This window comes from Nelumbo nucifera, chromosome 8 (genome assembly GCF_055504915.1).
Source record: "Nelumbo nucifera cultivar China Antique chromosome 8, China Antique-T2T, whole genome shotgun sequence".
NCBI lineage: Eukaryota > Viridiplantae > Streptophyta > Magnoliopsida > Proteales > Nelumbonaceae > Nelumbo > Nelumbo nucifera.
In genome coordinates, this window is record NC_142656.1 from 30,648,186 (window position 1) to 30,670,140 (window position 21,955).

A 21,955-nucleotide genomic window follows, 5' to 3' on the forward strand; every position below is an offset into this window, starting at 1 on the left:
AATCCAGTCTATAAATATTCATGAGCTAGTTTTCATTGAGAAACACAAACAGACAAACGACCACTGTGTAAACCAAATAATCCTTCGTTTCCCTTAACCCATGGCTCAATTGCGTCTATCCATGCCTAAAACTTTGTTTCTAACGCCCAAATTGAAACCCATCAATCAGATGAGAACTGTAATGTAAGCTTATCTTGGTTTGTTATAGCAAGGATCGTTTTACTTTGACATTTTTCTATATCGTTTTTAATCAGTTGATCCAACCTTTCATGGTTATATAAATGTTATTGAATCCTTGTTTTTTGTTTTCCTTTCGATTTCTTCAGAAGGTGTGCGACGTCTGATTCACCGGACATAAGTAAGGGCGACCCTCCTCAAACCAACTGTGCTCTCAAGGTCACGGATAGAGGAATGAAAGAAAGGAGTGTGGCTTACAGTGGTTCTGTTGAAAAGAAAGAGATGAAGAAAAAGAAAAACAACTCAGGAAAAGTTGATACTGGTGATAAGGAGCAAGAGAGTGATAGTAGTTGAACTCCTGGCTAGTTTATGTTGATGAACACCGAAAAAAAACACAAAGAAGATAGTTTATGTTGATTGTTTTTTATACTTAATTATATTACATGTGGATTTGTCATGGAGATTGATTCTCACTTTCTTTGTAAAAGAAATTTGAAATGAAGGTATGTACGTGGGAATTGATCAGTTGATTTTGGTTTAGTGACTCTGTTCGAAAACAATGTTCTAATCATCCAAGTAAGAGACATGTGGTAAGTGAGGCTTAGAGACTGAAATTCTAACTAGGGAGAGAGGGTCACAGTCTCACAGACTCACAGAGTCACAGCACTCTCCCTTGCGACTTCCATTAGGGGGATCTTTAACAGGGTGGTGATAGCATCCTCGTGAGGAAAACCGCTAGACAAAAATAGTTGGATTAGAACTTTTCAATTTAGAATTGAAATAATACAATCTGTGCCCAAAGAAAGAGTGTAGGGCTGGTCCCCATTGTTGTTGACCCTCAAATCCTTTCTATCTATATTATAATATAAAATGGAAAATGGACCTTAAGGTTATGTTTGGTTAGAAGGAAAAAAGGTAGGAAAAGACAGAAAAATCAATACAAGGATTGTAAAGGTTTTCCTATCTTTCTCTTCCTTTTCTTACATTTTTCTTCAAACCAAACATAGCCTAAGTATTTCTGGATTTATATAGACACTGAAATATCCCAATTTCGGAGTTTGACCCTTCTCTATTGTGAGGAAGGAAAATGTATATTTGAATTATGACTTTTCAGTTCATATAATCTTTCTCATTAATTTCTATATTTAAGGTATTAATTCGTATTCTTTAAATAAAAATGTATTAACTCTTATACTTAAAGAATTTTTATCTCTCACCATGGAGTTCCAATAACTCCATCCCTCATGGCTGTTGGATTGGCCACATGTTTAATCCTACAATTGATATCAACCATACATATGCTCCAATTTATATAGTTGGTTTTTAAAATTAATACTAACTATTCGTATTCTTTAAATAAAAATGGTTTTTATGGGCCCAGATTTGATTTAGTGGGCCTATCATAAACAGTCCACTTTCTTCCGATTCAGTACAGAATTAGGATATAAAAGTATCGTCATTATAATTAGCGGTGCAAGTCGGGCGGGTTGATGGTCAACCCAGCCCTAGCCCTAAAATTTGGGCATAAAGTCTGAGCCCGGACCAAGTCCAATTTTCTCAACCCGAGTCCAGTTCTCACTATAATTTGATGCACTCGGGTGGATTCGGGTTGGCAATGAGCTTACTCTAAAATTATCTATATATAATATTTAGACACATATCTAATATTTTATGTTAATCATATTAAAGAAAAGTAAGTGTGAAATAATAATAGCTTCATTGAAGTTGGAAATAAAATATAAAATTTAAAACCAACCCAAAAAGAAAATTATTTTTTTGGTGGCAGGTCAACAATTCAACCTTTCGGGTCATATGTGCACCATTATTTTCATAATTATGTAATAATAATTAAAAAAGATAAAATACAATAAATATGAAAAAAGATTGAAATCCTGTAGAAAACATTTTCACACATCTCTAATATTTTATATTAATCATATAAAAATTAGACATAGTAAATGATAATTGATTTTAACTTTTTATTGATGATAAAAATAAAATACAAAATTCAAAACTCACCCAAAAGTGAAATTGCTTTCATGTTTGGTGATAAATCAATTCAAAATTTCAGGTCAAATGTGTTAACTTGTGAAATTATAATTAAATAATAAAATTTTAAAAAGATAAAAACACAAAAATATATAAACATTATATAAATTAGGTAGAAAACATTCGGGCATATCTCTATATTAATGTACCATTATAAGTGTGACAAATAAGAATAATTTTTATAGATAGAGAAATATAAAATTGTAAAAGATTTTAAAACATATTATATACTATCATCACAAAATTTCTCAGGTGCACAAATACTAATTTATACTACATATAAAAGTGCAAATGACTTATTGGTTTTTGCAATTTTTCTTTACTAAAATACCCTTTTGAATTTAGTTCATCTCAGGGTAGAAAATATCATTAAGTACATCCAATTACCTCTTATTAAGTCTCACATTTAAGTCATTAAATAAATCATATCCTCTCTCTCTCTCTCTCTCTCTCTCTAATTGAATCCAACATTTATGCTTTTGTTTATCATCATTAAATTCCGCTAATAAATTCATACACAATAATTATTAATATAATAAAATTATTTTTTTACATTAAACTTGGAAATGAAATCATATTTTCCATCTAAGTGGTTAGTTCAACCATTGGGGTTAAATGGATAGTTCCATGATGTCATAAATAAATAATATGAATTTAGAAATATAAAAATTACAAAAATATAAAAAATAAAGAAATTTGAAAAAATATGACACGCTTCCATTATTATATATTTGTCATATTAAAAAAATAAGCATGATAAAATAAACATAATTTTATTAATGGTGGACATGGAATATACAACTTAAAACCGATGGGAAATAAAACTATTTTCCTATCTAAGAGGTGGGTTAGTGGTTCAACCTTTTAGGTCAAATGGGTTAACCCATGATGTATAATTAAAAATAAAATTTTTAAAATAGAATAATACAAAAATATAAAACAATCTTGGGTGCATCTATAATATTATATATTAATCATATAAAAAAAATAAGTATGATAAATAATAATTATTTGATCAATGATATAAATGAAATGCAAAATTTAAAACCAGTTTGAAAATGAAACCATTTTCATGTTTGGGTGGAAGGTTAACGATCTAACACACTGGGTCAAATGGACCAATCTATGATATCATAACTAAGTAATAAATATTAAAAAATACACATATAAACTTAAAGAAAAATATAAGCTTTGTATAAATCATTTTGATACAGTTCTAATGTTATACTCACCATACTAAATTGAAATAAATGTGAAAATAAGAATTACTTTTATTAATAATGAAAATTGAATGTAGGATTTAAAATCAAATGAAAAAGCAAAATGGTTTTTCCATCCAAGTGGTGGGATAGTGGTTCGATTGTCCATGCTAAATGGATCAACACATGATGTTAAAATTAAATAATAAAATACATAAAATTCTAGAAAATATAAAATTTTGTGGATAAATTTGGGTACATTCTATAATATTGTATATTTATCATATAAAAAAAGTGTGATAAATGATAATTATTTTCATTAATGATGAAAATGAGATAAAAATTAGGAGAAAAAAAATAAAGAGCATTAATTTCTTACAATAAATAGCTAGGTCACTATAAGCAAGTGGTTAATTTGGTGGGAAAATGGACTTATAATCTTGAATTGGGTGGTGGATTGATCAATCTAATCAATTGATTTGACCACAATATTAAAAACCAATATTCAAACAATATATTGGCATTGCATTTCCTCTTGGTAAATAAGTAATTTTTATTATAACATAAATTAAATAATAAAAAATAAAAATATAGATTATTTTATAAATTCTTTAGAAAAATTTGAACATGCATTAATATATATATTCTTCATTAAACAAAAACATCGAAAAAATGAGAAAATCTCAAGATATTTAACCATTTCCAATCCCCAAAAAAAATCGAGATATTTACCATAGATACATTATTCTGGTAGATAATCATTGCCGTTAAAATAAAAATTTTGAATCATTTAAAATAGGATTCGACAGAACATTACCTCGCAAAAATCCCCTGCTTCTTTTGTTGTGTTGCTCTTTCACAAATGGGAGTTGTGTGTACTCCGAGGCATGGACAAATCCCATTTATATAGATTTCGAGATAACTGCACTCCCCATTCATGAGAGAAATTGTGGGAGAGTTCGTGGGAGAATTCATCCTCAAATGGGCCAGTTCGTGGGAGAATTCATCCTCAAATGGGCCAGTTCGTGGGAGATATGGTCCTCGTGGAGGATAGGGTACAAAGGATTGAGGGTTTGAGGGAGAAACCTGATGAAGGAAGATTTGGCCCGACCTCGCAATCACGCCACGTGGCAAAAAACAAGTAGCTCGGCACTTAAAGCAACATACCCAGGGTGCAAACATCAAAGGGAAGAGACCAGTAGACCAAACTCCCCTCGAGGAGACCAACTCCCTAAGGGGAGCCCGAACTCCCTACAAGGGGCCCGAACTCCCTAAAAGGAGCCCGACCTCCCTACTAAGAGCTCGAACTCCCTACTAAGAGCCCGAACTCCCTACGAGGAGCCCGAACTCTCCCTTTGGTCCCGAGCCACACAAAGCAGTGACCCGAACTGGCCCGTCTCATGGCAGTTCGGGACACCCCCCCTATCCGAACTCAAGACTTCGCCTCGCACACCGCTCCAAGCACTTCGCCTCCAGAGCATTGAACTGGACAAATCACACCGTACCTAACACCGAAGGAGTCCGTATCCAGGAGCGGTGCACCTAACTGACTTGGGATCTAACGCTTGATGGCCGCACTTCAACGGCCACCTGCCACCGTCACCTGCCACCGCCATCTCCAGTTACAGAGACAGCTCCGATAAAAAGAGCAGTGACAGTTCTGCCCCAGCAGAGGCAATGACGCCCGAACTGGCAGAAGCACAGAAGTAATCATTCCCGACCTGACAGAAGTCTAGGAGTGAGTGCACGAGGTGGTTATAAAAGGCTCTCCACCCCCCCAAAGAGGAGGTATGCAAACTTTGCGCTATCTGGTTTTATCTTGCCTTTGAAGGATTCTAACTTGAGCTTCGGAGCTTTTACACCGGGTTCCCCCCGGAGCTTCCTCATCTCCTCCGTTTCAGGTTCCCTGCTACTCAGTTCAGAGGCAAGGTTGTTGACAGCTAAGACCGGCCGGATTGCGCATCATCAAAACCGAACAGGGAGAAACGTAGTGGGAGAGTGTCTTAACGAAATAGAGTGAGCGAAAAAAGCCTACATGGTTAGAAGTTACCAATTTGCTACCAAAATAATAGGAAATAGTGGAAGTTATAGTGTTCTTCCTCGGTTCCGAGAGAGAAACCGAAGAGGGAGAACGTACCAAAATAATCGGAAATAGTGGAAGTTATAGTGTTCTTCCTCGGTTCCGAGAGAGAAACCAAAGAGGGAGAACGTAGTGGGAGAGTGTCTCAGCGAAACAGATGCAACCAAATGTACAGATTGGAAAATTACCATTTTTCCCTTCAATATCTAACCAAACGGTTAGACAAAGAAGGGTAGTATATGTCCACCGAAATGTCTAGAATGGAGATCTATTCGCTCTTTTATTAGTATATATATATATATATATATTAGTATGGTATAATATATAGTATAAAATAATTTAATTCTAATAAATAATTGTTGCCAGTCAAAATGGGCTGAGGGCAATACTGTCAATTCGCTTCTGAGCCGAGGCGTGGTCGAGTAGTCCGAGGCCTGTTGACTGGTTTTCTGAAACCAGCAATAATGTGAAAATGAACCATGCTGCTGAATGCCCTTTTAAACTGTTGATTAATTGGCAAATTGTACAGATAGGTTCACTGTATGGTTCTTTTAATATCATAGACCTTACAAACTCCAACGCTGTGTTTGGTTTAAGAGAACTTATCTCTGTGACATGGGCCTAAAGTTATACTTGAAGTAGACACCAATTTGTTTGTTTTTTCTCCTCTTATCTTATTCAGCAAATTTCTTCTTTAGTATTAATTTTCCCTTTATACTATTCTACTTCTGTTGGAGGAGGAAGGGTGATCTTTTAGCAATTCTGTTCTGATTATAGATTAGTATTTTTCATTTTCTGACCAAGCTTTGGTTGTTTTTCAGTAGGGTATATGAAACTAAGAAAATTGATGAAGATGCCAAAGTCAGTAGTCTCATTGCTTCGTTCATAGAATTAGTATTTTTGTTTTTTGATCAAGCTTTGGTTGTTACTACAGCCTTGTAATAATGATTCATTCTCAATTTAATTTCTAGTGTATGTATCTGATTTATCAACTTGACAACCATTGGATTAGAGATGTATTTCCTTTTTTCAGTTTAATAAAGTTTCCTTTTATCCTTCAAGAAAACAAGGGCAGAAGAAGAATAATGAAGAACAAAAAGCTCATGAAAGGTAACCTACTCATGGTGCCATGACATTAGAAGACTTCTTGATTAAAGCAGGGGTTGTTGCTGAAGCTTCAGATAAGCACAATGTCGGTGTTGATATTGGAGTTGACCCAGGTCCATCTCCCCCACAAAGTTTCCCATGGAAAGCTCAGTGGTTGCAGTACCCACTCCATCCAATGCAGCAGCAGTAGCAGCAGCAACAACAACAACAACAATAGCCTCAACATTTGTAGAAAAACATCATGGGGGTTTACATTCCAGGCTATCCAGAAAGAAGGGATGTCCCCACTAACACTTGGGGTCATCCCCAATTTTAGGAAAATGCTTGGTTCAAACCAAAGGCTTCAGAGCGATGCCCCCTCATTCAAGGGGGGCATCTCATCCCATAAACTAGAAACTTAGCAGTTTCAACAGTCTGCTTCCCCTGTTCAAATCAATTCAAACTGATCCCAATTTCATCCTAACTTGATTTTGACATATTCTAATGATTATGTTAGTGACAGGAGGTTATGGTTATTCATTGTGATCACACTTGCATAAAAACACTGTGTAAATAAATACTCAGACAAACCCAAGTATCAAACACCATGGGGACAATACAGGAATATGCATAAGTGTAGCTTTTCTTCTGAATATATAAAAGGAGTTCAACATAAAAAGAAATAGTTCAGTGTAGGTCACAACAAATTGTTGTGTTAATTTTTGTATTTAAGCTGGGTATGCATTTTTCACTTTCTATTTCTTCTTTTTCTGTAGATATAACTTCCTGTTAGTCAGAACCCTCTGCAAGATTTTATTTTTCTAACATTTCTATCCTTTTCCTAATGGTTAATTTTCTTCTCTTGATTCTTGTATATGTATTTTAGCATGCTACTTCAGGCCTATGTTTGTATTTTACATGATAAAATTTCTCACTAATGTCATGTGATTCATCGTTTACAGTTAATTGTTTTTCTTCAAGTTTAGCAGATCCTCATTGAGTTGGTTTGTTTTACAGTGGAAGCTTCATTTATTTGAACTCGAGGAGGAGATGAAGATTGATCCTCTGTCAAATATGTTCTTTATCAGGTACTTTAACCATCTTCCAGCATAATTTAATTTAGTATTGTGCACATGTGATACAACATATTAATTAACTTAACCAAATAGCAAATGTATTTCTCATGGGAGTCTAAGGTTATGTTTGGTTTGAAGGAAAAGGTAGGGAAACCTATACAAGTTTTGTAAAGGTTTCCCTACCTTTCCCTACTTTTTCCTTCAAACCAAACAGAGCGTAAATGTTCCATGGAAAATTTATTGTTGTGACTTCATATTTTTTTTCTTTGCTTTGGGGGAGGGTGATATCTTTGGATTAATGAGGGGAGTGGAAACTCAGGTTCATTGGGTGAAGAGAACTGCAAATGCCTTTGCTGATAACTTGGCTAAACAGGGGGTGGGAAGGGGTGAAGAGAACTGCATGGTTTTCTGGGCTAGCTTCATTCCTGTGTCGCATGAGTTTCTTCTACATATCTCAGGTATTGGTTGCTGGGTCCAAATAGGTCTTGCCACCGGGTTTTGGTTTTCAGTTTTAACTACTAGCATGGTACAATCTGCAGTTTTCATGGGTTTTGGGGCCAAAGAGAAATATTTTCTGGGGGTTTAGAAGTGCTATGATGCTTATGCTTCTCCAGGGATTAAATACCTTGGGATTTTACATTCTACTTCACAACTGAATATTTGTGTTTGCATAATAGTTCTTTATTAGTTGATTAGTTCAACTTCATGAAATCTCTTTTTCCCATCACACAGCATTGATACACTTGGATTCATTCTTAGAAATATTTGGAAATGTTGAGATTATCTAGTGTACTGCTTTTCCCCCAGATCAGTGGATCTAGCTCCCATGGTTATTCTTGCGAGAAGGATTTGTGTTATTTTTAATAAGAAGATCTGATATCAAATCTTATGATTACATATTCTTATTAATAAACTTCTGATTGGTTACCAACTTACCATTCAAAACAAGATGTTTTTATAGTATTAGTTTACCAAAAAATGGTCATTCAACATGAAAGTATGAAACATCCGTTCTTAAGAAAATTTAAATAAATCTCTAAGTTATAAACTTATAACTAACTCTTCCTATCTTCCAGGGTAATTGCCTAAAATAAATTCCATTTGAGATGATAAGGGATATTTTACCAAATAGAATTCAGATATGATCAAAGTACCTTTTGATCAGATTTAGGTAAAGGCAATATTGGTGCCTTAGCTTCTACTGGTGTAGATGCTGGTACTGGTGCTCGAGCTGATGTTGGTGCTGGAGCCACTATTGGTGGTTATTATTGTGATTCTTGAACTACCTCCACATCTTCTTGAGTGATTTGGCAAGACTGAGATGAAAATATTGATGTTGGTCCAGGCTACAGCAGCTGACTTGGGGTTACCAGAGAAGGTGTTGATGTTTCAGACTGACTTGAATTGGATGTCCCAACTACAGACGGAATAGACTAGGGCATAGTTTGATATGGCAATGTTGGACCAGGAGCTTCCTTAGGCTTGTTGGGGATTGGTGGTACAATGACATTTATATCTAGATTGGTAGTAGTCAAAGAGGAAACCAGCAGCAAACTGGCATTCATTGACACCATAGGAAGAGCAGTTGAAGGGGCCTTATTTTATATCAAACCAGGTGTAATTTCCTGTGAGAAAGAAAATATTTAATAGTTACTACTAACTAAATAGGGGACTAAGTAATACCACTGAAGCATCTATTTCCTGATGCATAGGTCATTGGATGTAAAAATATTGGATTAGTTATAAAATATTTAATAGTTACTACTAACTAAATGGGGGACTTTTTTTTCCATTGTTGATGTTGAGAGTTTTGTATCTTGTGCAGCCTAGCTAGTACATCTTTGGTATCAAGGAAGCCACTGCAACCTGATAATAAAAACCATATTGATGAAGAAGATGCTTGTTTTGTTGCTTCCTCGTATCCTTTGACCCTTCTCAGCCTAAAGTCTAAATAATTCCTTTTTTAGTTATCTGTTTATAACTTATTTTTTGTTTCTGGATCTGGATTATCCTTAGCCATACTTAGTACTGCAGAATCTGTTCGAGCATTAAAACCCAGGACAACCATTGCATCAGCACTTAAATTCCGATGCATTGAGCGTGCTGAGAAACAGAAGGAGGTACTTCAATTTTTAGACTTCTGAATATGAAATTCCCTGCTTCAGTGACATTCTTGATTAATGGTTCTTAATTGCAACCCATATTTAAATTATGTGCTCACTCCATTCTCATTTTGTTTCTCTTCTAGTTTTACTCAAAGTTAGAGGAGAAACACCAAACTCTGGAGGCAAAGAGAACCCAAGTTGAAGCTAGGACTAATGTACATTACTTTCTTTAGTTTCCCTAAAGCATTAGATTACATGTTGATAGAAAAGGACATGGATTTATTTAACAGAGGATATATGTTAGTATCTATTGTTTCTGGGGTATTTTCTAGATATCATTTACTTTTATCTCTAACCAGAAACTGATTTTATTTATGAGATTAAGCGAAGGACCCCCTTTGAGATAGATAGCTAATCCCTCCATGGGCACAAAATATTACTCTGTGTTTTGATGGAAATCCTCACATATTCACTCAAAACATAATGATTGATCTCTTTATCTTATAGACATGTTTATAGATTGTAGGGATTTACCATTTCTACTAAAACTAAAACAGCAAAAAATTTCAAACAAGCATACATGCTTACTGCATGTATGTGATCAGGCATGAATTGTAATTGTATCTTATTAAATGGGTTAGGTGGAGGCTTTCCAACCTAAACATCAGGATGTCTAGCATATTGTGTACACTCTATTCTTTGATATAATACAACAAAGCTTTTCAGTTACCTATCAAAAAATATCAATAAAGCATTGTTGTTAAGGTATGAACACATGATGTCTATAATAGATTCAACTTCTTGGAACAATATTTGTTGGTCTTTTACTTTTTAAGGCTAGAAAAGAAAGTCATATTGGCTACTAATTCTTGCTAAGGACATTCACAACAGCTTCTTTGATTTTCTATATGTGCTGTCTTGACAAGATATAAAAGAAATTCAAGTTTAATCCTTGAGAGTGTTCATAATGATGCAGGAAAATAAATACTGACAACAATCCAATGTTTTTACTCCAAGAGCCGCCCAAGTCACCATTGCAGACCAGATGTGTGTCATGAAAAGTAGAACAATTTAGCACCCGCACTACATCTCTTCCTCCAACCATATGTTTTCCATTCAGAATCTTTAGCAAAGTAGTCTTCCCTACACGAGCACTGAATAACATTAAGTTTACAGGAGAAAAGGGGAAAGGACATGATAGCTTTATCCAACAAATTCATTCCGGTTTACCACCATCACAAAAAGGTCATAAAAATGTCAACTAGAAAGCAGTGTTATGAATCTTATGTCCAACTTCAGTATGGGGCAGTAAGATTTTAATATTTTATCTGTGTCAACGTCAAGGGGTTTGCACAGTTAAATTTGTTGCACTAATGTATATGCCATGTCTTTACCATCTATGCTTCATAAATAAACTAGCATACATGCAGGTCAAAAGGTTCCCCACCGATGAGCTAACAAATATGACGAGAAGAAATCATGAAGAGAATTCATCTAAAGGATCCAAGCTAATAGAAGGTAATAAACAAACAACAAGACAAATTCAAAACAAACAGAAGACAAAGCAATCTGAGATACATTTCATAGATGGAGGAAAAGGACCTTCCCAATTCTCAGGTACATGGCATATCCAGAGAAATGTCTCCACAAGTACGAAATCCACATTGAGATCCAAGAGTGGTAAGGTATATTTGGAGAAGGGGCTTGATTATGAGAAGTATACCGCATCAGGAAATGGAGGTCTCCCACTTCTTACTTAATTCGAGCTTCAGAGAGAGGTGTTGTTCCCGATGCTGTCACCCGTGAGAAATCAGAAATTGTCCATTGTGAAAGAGAGAGAGAGAGAGAGAGAGGAGAGTGGGAATACGAAAGTGAGAAGATAGAAGAGAGGGACTGCGGGAGGGGGGAGAAGCCTGGGTTTCACGGGGTGTAATGTAGCGGCAGCCAGTTTGGCATTTAGCAGCAATTTTAGATGAAAGCGTTAGTCTGGCATTTCTAGCGGCAGTCACCCATGTGCCAGTTATAAAACTGCCGCTAATGCCCATTTTTCTTGTAGTGGAATGGAAATTTGTAAGAAATGTGATGGAAAGAATGGGTTTTGGACAAAAGATCATCAGTTGGTCATGCTCTACATCTCGTCTCTATCTTATCAGTTACTAGTGAATGGCAATCCTACCTCAAAATTCTTCCCTTCCCGTGGACTCAGGCAGGGGGATTCTCTCTCCTCTTGTTTGTTTCTAATAATATTTGAAGTTTTATCCTCAGCTTTTCATAATGCTCATGTTAATGGTTCTTTCTCTAGGATTAAAATCAATCGAGACTGCTCCACAATTACCCTTTTGTTTTATACAGATGATTCTTATATCTTCTCAAGAGAAAACTTTGTGGAAGGAGGTGCGGTTATGGAAATCTTGAAACAATACGGGGAAGCTTCAAGCCAAAAAGGTGAATTTCACAAAATCTGAAATTTTCTTCACTCCAAAGTAAAGAATCCTTCAGATTATCTGGGTCTCCCCTCCTCTTTGGGAATATAAAAAAAATGAGCATCCTTAATTACCTAAATGAAAGAATGGAAAATAAAATAAAGGGGTGGAAATTTTCTTTTTTATCACCTATAGGGAAAGAGGTAATGATAAAATATGTCTTTGACATCTATCCCTTCCTATGCAATGTCTTGTTTCTTGATCCCAATTGGTATATGTAAGCAAATTGCAAAAGCTCAAAGAAACTTTATGTGGGGGAAAACAAAAAATCAGAAAAAAAAAAAACTAGATTAAATGGTCTAATGTTTGCAAAAGTACTAAATCCATGGGGCGTGGGTTGGGCTTTAAAGACCCTTACACCTTTAATATTGCTTTGTTGGCAAAAAAGACTTGGGGATTCTACTCAAACAAAGAGAGTTTGTGGGCAATTCTGATAAGCAAATATCTTTCTTGGAAAAACTTTTGGAGTATAAAAGCTCCCCTGAATTGTTTGTGCTATTTCAGATGCCTTTTGGCAGGCAGAGATCTGCTAAGGGAGGGGGCTTGCTAAAATGTGGCAATTGGAGAAGACCTGGATATTTGGGAAGACCCTTAGATTCTTGGGCTTCCAAATTTCAAGCCCATAGGTCCAAGGCCTAGGCTGAGCCCTTGTAGAAAGGTGAAAGACTTTATAGACCCTCAATTCAAATGTTGGAACCTTAATCAACTGCAGTCAATGTTTACCCAATCTATAGTAACCTGCATCACCAATCAAGTCCTGCCTAGACTGGGAGGTAAGGACAAGCTCATTTGGACTCTGGACCCAAAGGGTAGACTTTCTGTAAAGTCTGCCTATCAATTTGCTGTAAGAAAGGATCTTAGATTAACTGAGGAAGGTTATCCTCCTTTCCTTTTAAGCAACATTTGGAAGAAGACTTGGGCCTTAAAAGTCTCTCCAAAATTAAAGCATTTTATATGGAAATGTTGCCATGAGAGTATTGCAATTAATCAAATTTTGGTTAGAAGGAATATAAAATCAGAAGGGAAAATGCATTGTGTGTGAGAAGGACAATGAAAGTATCTTGTATGCTTTATTGTATTGTGACCATGCTAGAGCTAGATGGTTTGGTTGCAATCTTAACATTCTTGTGAACAACTTTGTCTCTTTCAATTCCTTTGTGGATTGGTGGGCTTGGTGGTTAAATCAAGAATTTGTTTCTTTAGCCTTAGTTGATCATGTTATTGAATTATCAGTTATTATTTTGTGGTGTATTTGGAAGGCCAAAAATGGATTTGTATTTGAAGGATCCTAACCTAACCCTTTTATCACTTTGATTGTTGCTCATAGGAGGATGAAGTGAAAAAAGATTCCCCTAAAAAATCAATCATTTGTTCATAGGCTAACTAGGTCTTGAACAACATTTTTTCGTCTTTTTGGAATGCTTGCTTGGGCTGTAAAGCAATGGCTAATGGAAGCTTTAGTAAGGATGGAACTAGTGGCTTTGGGTTTTGGATGGTAAATGATGATGGTATCTTTTTGTTTTCTAAGTGTGGCCCTTGTAAGGTTGTTTCTATTGAATTCTCAGAAGTGGTGGCTATTCTGGAATGTTTCTTGACTACAAAAAGCTTTGGAATTCAGACTTTAACTATTTTCAATGACTCGGCTAATATAGTTTCTTCTTTAAATTAGAAGTGTTTTTCTGTTTATCTAGAGGTGTGGCCCCTTCTCAATGACCTACATGCTTTTGAAGACTTTGTTTTGAGGTTGGAGTACATAGGTCGAGTTTTTAATAGAGCAACTCATTCCTTGGCTGCAAAAGGAAGGTTGGGCTTGTCTACTGGTTGGATGTTTCCACCAGATTGGCTTGTTCCCTTGTTGGCTTTAGAAGGAAGAAGTTTAGTGTTTGAGGTTTAGGAACCTCCCTAATTTTCTTAGTTTCCTTTTCTGCTTTTCTATTTTTCTGTTGTTGTTGTTGTTTGGTTTTTCAGCATGTCTTGTTTTTGTGTTATTGGCCACTCCATTGCAATCCATTTTCTTATAAAAAAAAGTCAAACTCTTGGCGGATTACAAACCAATTATCAACAAGAGCAGACATTTCTCTAAACAAAACACCAGACCAAAGAAGTTGAACTTATTATTATGCAAAATACAAAACGGATGATGAAAAAAAAGGTGACGAAAAGATGATTTCATAATGAAGCCTTTATTCAGCAAAGTAAGTAACCCAAGAATTAGGTCACTTCTATTATTATCATTATAAAGCATTGTCAGCATGTCCAGAACTTTCCACTTAACCTCATCTTGCTCTTTATTTTTCTTCTATTCTTTCTCTAACCCCTTTCATCTTAAAGGAGCATCAAACCTCAAACAAAGGATAACATATGCATGAGGCAAAACAGGGAAAAAAACAGAAACGTGCACATGTGTGTGTGTGTGTGTGTCATTGGTTGCATGTATGAAATGCAAGAAAATGATGTGAAGAATCCTTGGATAAGATAGGGCATAACCTATCAAGGGGAGCAACTTAAGGTTGTTCAGCAGGTATGAAGAAGCCTAGAATTGGAAAATTTAAATGGAAAGGTGATTAAATTATGGAACTTCACTTGATTATGAGATTTTATGTTTATTTTTGTTTCGACTGCTGCTACAGTAGTCCGAACAGGAAGAGGAGAAGAAGAAGAAGAAGAAGAAGAGAAAAAGAAGAAGGGCTTGTCGAAAATCTAATGGTTAACCCATCCAGTCCACCCCCTTAATCTATATTAGATTCTAATAATGTTTACAAAGAGAGAAATGCCCTTAAGTGTGGGGCAGAGTAACTCTAATAACACTGCCACATAAGCAAGTTACTTAACAAACAGAAAAAGACTAAACTACCCCTATTCGACACATCTTAACACTCCCCCTCAAGCTGGAGAATATATGTCATATAATCCCAGCTTGTTACATAGATAGTTCACTTTCCCTGAGCTTAGAGCTTTTGTAAACAAATATGCCCACTGGTCATTCGAGCCCACATGTTCTATATTTATCTCTCCAGCAAGAACCTTTTCTCTCACAAAGTGGCAATCAACCTCTATGTGCTTTGTTCTCTCATGAAAGACAGGATTGGATGAGATATGGAGTGCAGCTTGGTTGTCACAGTACAATCTCATAGGTTTATTCATGTGAAACCCAATTTCTTGTAGGAGATTCCTCAGCCACACTAATTCACAGGTAGTGTGAGCCATGACCCTATATTCGGCTTCAGCACAGCTTTTGGCCACAACCGTCTGCTTTTTACTCTTCCATGTCACAAGATTTCCTCCAAGAAATGTGCAATAGCCTGTAGTAGATCTTCTGTCATTCACTGAGCCTGTCCAGTCTGCATTTGTATACCCAACTACTTCAAGTTTTCCTCCTGGTTTATACAATAGCCCACGGCCTGGAGCTCCTTTTAGATACCTCACAATTCTAAGAACTGCATCACAGTGAGGTATACGAGGGTTCTGCATGAATTGGCTCACCACACTGACTGCAAAGGAGATGTCGGGTCTTGTGATAGTTAGATAGTTCAGCTTTCTCACTAGTCGTCTATACCTTCCAGGATCTTCAAATACTTCTCCTGTATCACTACTCAACTTAACATTTGGTTCCATAGGGGTCTCAGCTGGTTTTGCACCTAACAGTCCTGTTTCTTCCAATAGATCAATGACATATTTCCTTTGGCACAGATTCACACCTTGTTTTGACCTGGCAACCTCTAATCCCAAGAAATACTTTAATGTTCCAAGGTCTTTTGTTTGAAAATGATTTTGCAGAAATACCTTTAGTTTGCCAATCCCTAATTTATCACTACCAGTGATGACAATATCATCCACATAGACCACTAATAAAATCTTCCCAGCTTCTGAGTCATAGCTGAACACTGAATGATCAACCTGGCATTGCTTCATTCCAAAACTCTTCACCACTTCGCTGAACTTCCCAAACCAAGCACGTGGAGATTGCTTCAACCCATAAATTGCTTTCTTCAGCTTGCACACCTTACCAACCTCCCCCTGAGCAACAAACCCTGGTGGTTGCTCCATATATACCTCCTCCACTAGATCACCATGGAGGAAGACATTCTTTATGTCAAGTTAAAAGAGAGGCCAATCATACATAACTGCCAAGGAAATTAGGACACGAACGGAACCAATTTTAGCCACCGGAGAGAATGTCTCCATATAGTCCACACCATACAACTGTGAGTAACCTTTAGCAACAAGTCTGGCCTTCAGACGCTCCACACTACCATCTGGCAAGTATTTCACAGTATGCACCCATTTACAGCCCACAACATGCTTACAAAGTGGGAGAGTAATAAGTTCCCACGTTTGAGTATGTTGAAGAGCAGAAAGTTCCTTCTCCATTGCCCGCCGCCATCCAGGTGAACTAAGAGCTTCTTGAATATTGTTAGGTATGGAAATAGAAGACAAAAGTGAAACAAACTAGCGATGTGAGGTAGAAAGATGAGATAATGAAACAAAATTGGAAATGGGATGGAATGCAGAACTGCGCTTACCTTTCCGTATGGCAATGGGTAGGTCAAGGTCTGAAGGTTCAACAATAGGGGCCATGAGAGGATCCGCAGATGAGGTAGAAGCAGGAGGAGGGGCCGGTGTCGTTCGACGTGTATACACTTGCCGGATCGGTGGTCGTTCAGTGGTGACCTGCATTGGATGAGGTGATGAGTCTACGCCAACAACAACCTCTGGAACTGAATCACTGACAGGAAAAGGAAGATGAGGTAAGGGTGAGGACAAGGGTGCTTAATGATTGGAGAAGAAGGGTACAAACTCAAAAAAGGTGACATCAGGGTAGACATAACACTTTCGGGTAATGGGATTATAACACTTGTACCCTTTTTGAGTCCGAGAGTAGCCAAGGAAGACATTTAATTGAGTGTGCATCTAGCTTGTCTATTCCAGGACTCAGATAATGAACAAAGCACACACAACCAAAGATACGAGGAATTAATGGAAACGGAGATAAAGTGGGAAACAAGATGGAGAAGGGGGACCGACCATGAAGAATAAAAGAGGGCATCCGATTAATGAGAAAACATGTAGTGAGTACAGCATCACTCCAAAACCATTTAGGAACATTCATGTGGTGAAGCATAGACCGAGCAATTTCAAGAAGCTGACGATTCTTCCATTCAACCACCCCATTTTGTTGAGGGGTGAAAGCACATGAGGTCTGATGAATAATGCCATGATGTTCTAAATATTGTTGAAATGAAGTAAGAAAGTATTCACGACCATTATCTGAACGAAGAACTTTGAATGGAACACCAAATTGTGTGCATATTTCAGCATGGAATTTTTGAAAAAAGGAAAATAATTCACTTCTTTCTTTCATTAAGTAAATCCATGTCATTCTTGAACAATCATCAATAAAGGAGACAAAATACTTGTACCCATTATAAGACTCTATTTTGATTGGACCCCAAACATTTGAATGAACCAAAGAAAAATGACTTAACATATGATTCTCAACTCTTGGACTGAATGACACACGACAATGTTTACCAAATTGACATGACTCACATTGTAAAACTGACATCTGACTCAATGACGAAACCAACATCTTGAGAACCTTGAGAGATGGATGTCCCAGTCGGCAATGTCATTGTAGAGGAGTAAGGGAAGTCTGAAGTGCAATTGAAGATCCACCACCATCAAGGTAATACAATCCGACGGCTTCATGCCCCTCACCAATCTTCTTCCCCATCTTGATATCCTGAAAAACACAAGTGGAAGGAAAGAAGGTAACAAAACAATTAAGAGCTTTGGTTATTTTACTAACAAACATAAGATTGAATGAAAACTTAGGTACATATAAAACAGATGATAAGGGGACAGAAGCCATATCAACATTACCAACACCACAGATGGGAGATGAGGACCCATTGGCAGTGTAACAGTTTGTGATGTAGAGGTTTCAGAAAGAGAAGAGAACACACCTGGAGTCCCGGTCATAGGATCTGAGGCTCCAAAGTCAATAATCCAGGAAGGAGTTTTAGATGACATGCCAGCAATACCTGATTGGGCAAGTGTGGCAGTGGTATGCTGTGAAGTAGTTTGAAGGAACCGTTCATACTCATCATGCAGAACACTCACCATTTCCCTCCCAGAAGTAGATGTAGATGTGGGAGGTGTTCGGTCTGCCAATTTACTGTCACTAATAACAATCTCGCCTGCTATAACATGATTAACCCATTTAGAGGGAGGGCCATGTGGGTCATAACAGAAATTCACTGTGTGTCCTTCCCTACCACAATGAGTACACTTCCTTGTAGAGTTATTTTTTCCTCTGCCACGGCCTCCCCCTGAGTCACGGCCACCTTGACCAATCATGGAATTGCCATGGCCTCCTCTGGGAGCATGACCTCCCCCTCTTGTACTATGTCCACCTCCTCTAGCTGTCACAAGTGTTGATCTATCAGATTGTGTGGGGTTCTCTATCTGTCCCAAAGAAATTCTATAAAGTCTTGAGAATACTTCCTCAAGTGTAGGAAGAGTAGAGCCCCCCAATATTTGAGCTCTAACTAGTTCATATTCCGACTTCAGCCCCACTAAAAATCTTGTAACATCTAGCTGCTCCCTTTGTTGTTGCTGAACTTGGATATCTGGAGTAAGGGGATGATAGACATTGAGTTCATTCCTTATATTCTTCATGCAGGCATAGTACTCCTCTAGTGTTTTGGTTCCTTGTTGTAAATCAAAGTACTCCTGATAAAGCTGATATACTCTTGTTGTGTTATCTTGTCCAGAATATAGCTTCTTAGCGTGCTCCCATATATCCTTAGCCATATCAAGGAACATGAAGTTGGCACTGATTTTGGGTTTCATACTATTCCACAGTCAAGTCATGATTTGAGCATCTTCTTGTTCCCAATCATCAAACCCTGGAGAGTCAACCGGTGGCTTCTCATCTCTTACATGCTTTACTTTCTTCTTTGCCTTGAGAAAAACTTCCACTGATTTAGCCCATGGAACATAGTTATCCCCATTCAGCTTAATTGAGGTCATTTGTACCCCTAGGTAGTCGGGGGAAATTACTACACTAGGATTCTGATAATTGTAGCCATCTCCTATTGCTGCCATTGTACTTTTTCACAGTTACCTCTAACTTTACTTCTCAGCTACAAGCTGATTGATGTTGTTCATAGTTTGATATTTCAGCACCTATTGCAGCCCCTAAACACAATAGTGGAAGCACACACTTGTTCTTATTCACACTACTGCTGACTTCTCACACCTACTTCCCACATAAGCATCAATTTACCACTCACTAACCACAAGTAGGCCCTCTTACAACCACTCAAAACAAATTGTGCATCACAAGCACCACAACACAGTCAAATCTGCTGCACCCAGTTCAGACTTGATAACACACTTAAGAGGGCATTACACAACCACAAGGAGTTCGACAAGGTCACTGCATTCCACCTTACACCACTCGGCCACTTACAGCAGACCTAATCACCACTTAACAACTTACAACAACCCTACACCATTCAACAACTTACAGCAACCCTACACCATTCGGCTACTGCACACACAGCCCTTCCTTGGGCAACAATGAACCTAGTTCTCTAGGTTCTAATCAATACTAATAGCTTCTTGTAGGGTTTCTACCCAGAAATATAAGTAACACTAGAAGAAGAGAGAACCGACCTTCCTTTGAGAATATCAATCAACCATTCACTGCTGAAGTCACTTTTCTTGTTGAAGAAGTTTATGCACAACAGAGAGAGACAAGCTGTACTGTTTCTGACCTAGGGCGAACCAGTTCTCTCCTTTGACTGACCAGAAATGAAGGAGAAGAGTCACAAAGCTGAGGTGCTTTACCAACTAAAGTAGGTCAGGAGCATGGCTCTGATACCATGTTTCGACTGCTGCTACAGTAGTCCGAACAGGAAGAGGAGAAGAAGAAGAAGAGAAGAAGAAGAAGGGTCTGTCGAAAATCTGATGGTTAACCCATCCAGTCTACCCCCTTAATCTATATTAGATTCTAATAATGTTTACAAAGACAGAAATGCCCTTATTTAAGTGTGGGGCAGAGTAACTCTAATAACACTGCCACATAAGCAAGTTACTTAACAAACAAAAGAAGACTAAACTACCCCTATTCGGCACATCTTAACAATTTTATTATCCTAGTTGAATCTAAGCACAACTGTCTAGGCTGTCTACGTACCCCTTGTGAGGGATCAGACTAAGTGTAGTTTGGGTTATTTACAACTTTAAATAAAAAACAACAAAAGAGGAACACAAAACCAAATGCTCAATTTGGAAAGAGTATGAATACAAATATGTAGAGTGCAAAACCTTGTATTTTGAATGTATTTGCATAGTACATATTTGTATTTGCACTCCTTCAAAACTAAGCCAAAGGAACAAAACTCGTGGTAAGTCACTAAGGATGAAAATGTTCCACTATCAATAAGATTTTGTATTCAATGCTAAAGAGGAACACACTGAACAGTAGGATGTCCTGGCATTTAATGATAATCGGGTAATGTACTCGATTTGAACCTTTGAGGAAGTGGATTTGGAACTAGCCTGGGCTGAAGTGGAATTACATGTCCTTCATGTACTAGTCGAGGAAGTAACTGAGAGAAAGGCACTGGGAGTGGAGTAAGCCTCTTCTCTTAACCCTTTTATATGATTGTGAGGGAGAAGCAGGATGCTTTTGACCTAAAGACTCAACTCGTTGATAATTACCAATAGCGGCTTTCACTTCTTTTAGTTACTTTTGACTTGAAGACTTAACTAGATAGTGGAGGGTTTGTAGTCAGACCACTGCTTCCCGACTGAAAGTCATGCTCAATTATCTTTCCAATAGTGACTATGCCCTTGAAATCCTGATACTTCATGAATGTTGAGAAAGGTGTCTCTAAGGTTCTCAGAAACAAATCGATCATCTCCTCCAAAGGGATGGGAGTCTTCAATTGAGTAGTAGTAAATCTCCATCAATATGCATATTCAGCAAAAGATTCCTTTAATGCTTTCCACATGCCTTCTAATGTCCCTCTTGTCGGGGCTAGATCTATGCCATACTCAAACCGATCCAGAAACGTTGTGACCACTTGGTTCAAGTCTTCTTCTTATCTATTTGGAGTGATATGAACCATGCTAGTGCTTCACCCTCCAAACTCCTATAGAAAAGTTGAACGAGAACCTTTTCTTCTACTCTAAGCTAAACTTCTCTCCACAATATGTGCTCAGATGCACCTTAAGACTTCTTTCATTATACTTCTCAAAGTCTAGAATTTTGACCCCTTTTGGAAGCTCCAACTATGGGTATATACATAGCTTGTTAAAGTCTTGCACAAGAGGGGTCCGTATGTGCCTTAACTCCTCCAAATCGTTTTTTTTTTTAACTTTGTTACATCTTTGTAGATGGGTACTATGCTTAGTGGCATTATTGCACTTGCTAAAGGCTGATGTTGATCTTCTGTCTTGATGTACAATTCTCCGAGATTCTCAAATCTTGATAACATGATATTCTTTGAATCCGATGTCTTAACCCTTTTGGAACTAGATGCCATAGTCCTGAATAAACTCTTCTAATTCAGAAATGTGATTAGCAATTTCATCTTTTTAATCTTTATTTTTTGTTTTTACTCATTTTAACTATGAATTTTCTTTTATTAATGCAACATTTGTTTTATTTTTTATTAAATTCTTT

General features: G+C 37.1%; 1 long non-coding RNA gene across 1 annotated transcript; it reads right to left on the reverse strand.

Annotated features, from left to right (window-relative positions):
• Positions 1 to 6,229: 6,229 nt before the first annotated feature.
• On the reverse strand, positions 6,230 to 12,082 carry LOC148789817 (uncharacterized). The gene is made up of 3 exons (XR_016079350.1): positions 11,375 to 12,082; positions 10,765 to 10,915; positions 6,230 to 9,292 (listed from the first exon to the last, which is right to left on the reverse strand). It is a non-coding gene; the product is annotated as an uncharacterized LOC148789817 (long non-coding RNA).
• Positions 12,083 to 21,955: the final 9,873 nt, after the last annotated feature.